Here is a 4,861-nt window from a genome sequence, read left to right on the forward strand (position 1 = left end):
TATGGCAGGTATTTAAAAAAACACTTAATATATGATAGAGAAGCAGAAAATACTGCTCAGCCATTTTAACAAACAATATATACAATATAATTCTTATAGATAACAATTGAAGTGTTTGAGTAATTCATGTACATATAGTGTCAATATAATTCAAAGAGGGTGAAAGAGAACAACTAGAAGAAAATCTGGATGACAAGAACACGACAAACCATCCATCAGAACTGACTGTTAGTGATGTTCCGGATCTGTTGGATTTGTGTGTGTCCCCTTTTCTCGCTGTCTCTTTCTGCAGATCTAGAAGCTGCTTCTTGTTCATCCTTTACTGTTTATATTTGTGAACTCCCCGGTTCTCTTTCATCTTTGTCTCCGTGTCCTTTGGGATTAAAAATAACCAAAAGCATCTCTAACAAAGTTTAGATATCAGGTGTAGGATTACAGCTGAATCTGTAACGCTCTACCTGTGAGAAGAACACTGAGGCTTGTTTTCGGTACTCAGACATCAGTTCTGGAATACAACACTTACCTGGTCATTAGAAAATGTGCCATGTCCGCATCCTTTTCCAGGCCCAAATTGAGTTGAACCAGCCTCATTCTTCCAGAGTGTACCCAATACATATTCGGGTCCCTGACCGACTTTTATCATATTTTCTTTTTGACTCTCGAGATGCCGCTGATAAAACCTTCTGCTTTGTGCCACTCTTTAGTGGGTTTTGAGTTGCGCTTGGTCTTTTGCTAGTTGTAGAATCCATTTCCAGGGTTCTTCCACTTCTGTTTGAGGTTTTAACGTGGCTACTAGTGAAAGACTCATTACCGCCACCTAGCAAGCTTCTAAATGTTTTTCCGGGTTTGAACCTTGTCGAGAATGCGCTTGAAGCGTCAATTAACGTCACATCCGTAAAACAGCGCGGGAAATTCGGATCCGAAGTGTTTTACATTTTGCAACACACAGCCTGTTCAACAAAATGGAATGATAAACTGGTTTCATCATTCTTTTTAGTTTAAAATGCTTCATCACCCATAAGCTTCACAAGAATGAACATGTATCCTATTTACTTCTTGTTTTTGGACAATTCCTGCCCCATGCTCCTTTAAGTTTGCATATCGATACATGTGATAAGCCGTTTAATTTGAAAAAGTCCGTTTCTACTGCTGATTACAAATAGCCTAACAAGTAACTTACCTGGTTCTATGCTGAGATTGTAGCTCAGTAAATGTGCTGCTGCTGCGTCATGCCTGGATAGAAGACGCTGCAGCGTAAACAAGAAAGAGACGGCGTAAGATGTCATGCTGTGTTTAGGCAGTGCGATAGGCAGTTCTCACTCCCCGCCGGGCCCGGCGGCAGCGGGGGAGTCCCTGCCACGGCCGCGGCGGTGCCGCCTGCCCGATGTGTCAGACAAAGTTGAAATTTTGCTACACCCACACCTAGCGTTCTTCTGATGAACAAATATTAAATTCATATTGTATGCGTACTTAAAACTTGAAACAAAGTTAAAAAAAAAAGGCTGCAATCATACTCCCAAAAACGGTAAAAAAAATCTTACATTCATCATCACAGTGAGACTCAACAGGTGTAGAAGACAGTCCCGCCCCCGTGGTGTCAACAGGTGCCTGTCGTGGCTGCAGATATTGTCTCACTGCATCTGGACACGACGATTCAAAAGTAAAATTAATTGGTTAAAGTTATGAGATACTGTATTGTGAATGTAAACAGCTAGCGAGGGTCCGTCCGTGGACCGTGCGTGGCAGGAGAGGCAGTTAGCTACAATGCTAATGCAAAAAGTTCCTTTGCCAAATTTATAAAGTCTACATACCTCTGCTTTGGGCCCGTTTTTTTTCTTCCTCCTTCCTTCGCTTTCGGAATGCTGATCCCGATGGCTTAGGTGTTCTTTTCATCGTAAAAGATATCAAAAGTTTAAACGCGACAACAGTGCTTCTACAATGCTACCCACGCACGTGATCTACGGCACCCTTAACGGTAAAATGCATCGGAGCGGTGGCCCAAGCGGGAGCTCGTCATGCAGCCAGATCATTAGAATTTAAATATTGATGTTTTAATTTCATGTCATTTCAGAGGGGAGTTTTGAGTATGTAGAGAGTGCATTTCATATTACAAACATAAATTTAATAAACTTTATTTATTTATTTTTTAAATTTTGCGCCCTATCCATCAGATGGCGCCCTAGGCGGCCGCCTGTGTCGCCGGTCGGCCAAGCCGGCCCTGGACCGCAGGATGTGTTCCAACTACAGGGGGATCACAATCCTGAGCCTCCCTGGTAAGGTCTGTTCAGGGGTTCTGGAGAGGAGGGTCCGGCGAATCTCAAATTCAGGAGAAGCAATGTGATTTTCATCTTTGTTGTTGTAGCGTGGCCAAAGCCATGTGTTTCATCAAATGACCAGGGTTAAGTGGCTACCAGCACAAAGGTTGGGTCGCCCTGACACCAGGAGGTCAATTATGAATATATTTTCACCTGTGCTTTCCATATCGCAAGAGTCCTGACGCCTCTGAGCACACAAGACTGCTTATCTATCTTCCTTTAAATCAGGGGTGTCAAACTCAAACTCACACGGGGCTGAAATGAAACTCTGGGACGGAGTCGAGGGCCAAACGTAATATTTTTTGAAAAAGTGACGGCAAATTTGCACATTTTCTTTATCAACATATATGCAATTTTGAACCTTTAAATTTGGAAACAAACTTATTTCTGCATTAACACTGAATGTGGAATAACCTAATTACACACGAGCAAGTCAGTTTTAAATAAAACACATCAGTGGTATTCATTACTTGTGGTATAATCAGCATTTTTAAAATCTATTCAGGATTTATGTTTTCTTGTTTATTCATTTTTCTTATTTTTTATTCTCCTTTTTTTCTCCTGTAATACGTGTCATCGCTGCTGTGACGTCTAGCTTTCCCCACTGAGGAACAATAAAGGGATTTTCTATTCTATTCATCTATCTGCAGCCTTTCCACTTCCTGTTCACTGTAGGTTAAATCTTTTCTCACGGGCCAACAACAAAATAAAAGTATCATTTTGTCTTAAATGAAAATGCAACTTCTCACCTGTTAACTTTCATGTTTTGGAGCAGAAAAAGAGCATAAAACCAGCATATTTAAAGCTCAGTTTGCTCCACTGGTTTACTGTGATGCTCACCTGATCCAGCCAGATACCTGCATCATGGGGTTGATCTGAGCTGAGGAGGAGACTCCTGTTGTTTTGTTCATCTTCATCATAATAATGACAGCATTAGATGACAACAGGTGCTCACATAGGTTTGTGCTGCTGAACATGTCTGAGCAGCTTGACCACGTTGTTGTGTGTTGGGGAGGAAACACAACCACAGAGTCGTGCTGGTTTGAGCGTGTCGCTGCTCGCTGGAGTTATATCAGCTCTGTCTGGACGTTAGTTGGAAAACTTTCTTTCAGTCGTGAACACGTTACTGAGCGGCTAGATTCTCCGTTTCTGGGCTTCAACGTCAGAAAACAGCTGAGTGAACTCGGCGCTGAGTGAGAGGAGTGTAGTTTGTCCGAGACAGCGGAGCTGCACACCGGCAGCAGGCGCTGGAAAAAACACAAAGGAAGGGGCGCATCGGCTCTGCGCTGACGCCGCAAAGCATCATGGGAGTTGTAGTCTTTGCGGTAAAATCGGCCAGCGGGCCAGTTTTAATATATTTTTGATATTTATCTCGCGGGCCACATAAAAATGCTTGGCGGGCCGGGCCTTGAGTCTGACATATGTGCTTTAAATTATCTTTTGTTTTTGGCTCATGGAATAACTTTTCTAACTTTACAAGGTATTTACAATCATATTCTGTGGCACATACAACATGTTTGAGGGGATCTGTTTTGGCGGCCTAAGGATTGAGACTCTGCTTCTTGCAGATGATGTGATCCTGTTGGCTTCATCAGAACGTGATTTCCGGCTTTCGCTGGAGCGGTTCGCAGCCGAGTGTGAAGCAGCTGGGATGAGAATCAGCTCCTCTAAATCTGAGACCATGGTCTTGAGTCGGAAAAGGGTAGAATGCCTTCTCCGGGTCAGGGATGAGGTCCTGCCCCAAGTGGAGGAGTTTACGTATCTCGGGGTCTTGTTCACGAGTGAGGGAAAACTGGAGCGTGAGATCAATAGGCGGATTGGTGCTGTGTCTGCAGTGATGCGGGCGTTGTACCGGTCTGTCGTGGTGAAGAGAGAGCTGAGCCAGATGGCAAAGATCTCAATTTACCGGTCGATTTAGGTTCGGATAAGCGGATGAAAATGTATGGAAGGATTTAGTCACAATTTAGTCATCTAATTTGTTTGAATTTCAGTCGACCAAAGTACACACATTTCTTCTGATGATTTTCAGTGTCAGTAAAAGAAATGTTAACGACACCTACTTGAAACGGTGAAGAAGAGTGAAAAATTCACATTTGACACATTGGATCAATTAAACTCTGTAATTATGTTTTACTAACAATAAACAATGAAAAATGCAAAGCACTTGACAGGCGTGGTCGAAACACACATCCTTACTTTTCATTTCAACTGAAATACAACAGTTGTGTGATTCAGGGCGTAGCCGATTAGAAAACAGCTCTTTTAGCAAGGGGCAGAGCTATGGGTGGGCCTTGGTGGGCACAGGCCCACCCATGGCTTATCCGGAGTCGGGTCGCGGGGGCAGTAGCCTAAGGCGAGAGGCCCAGACATCCCTCTCCCCAGCCACTTGGGCCAGCTCCTCCGGGGGAATCCCAAGGCGTTCCCTGGCCAGGTGAGAGACATAGTCCCTCCACCGTGTCCTGGGTCTACCTTTAGGCCTCCTCCCGGTTGGACGTGCCCGGAAAACCTCACCAGGGAGGAGTCCAGGAGGCATCCTGACCAGATGC

Source organism: Nothobranchius furzeri, chromosome 2 (assembly GCF_043380555.1).
Source record: "Nothobranchius furzeri strain GRZ-AD chromosome 2, NfurGRZ-RIMD1, whole genome shotgun sequence".
NCBI classification, from domain to species: domain Eukaryota; kingdom Metazoa; phylum Chordata; class Actinopteri; order Cyprinodontiformes; family Nothobranchiidae; genus Nothobranchius; species Nothobranchius furzeri.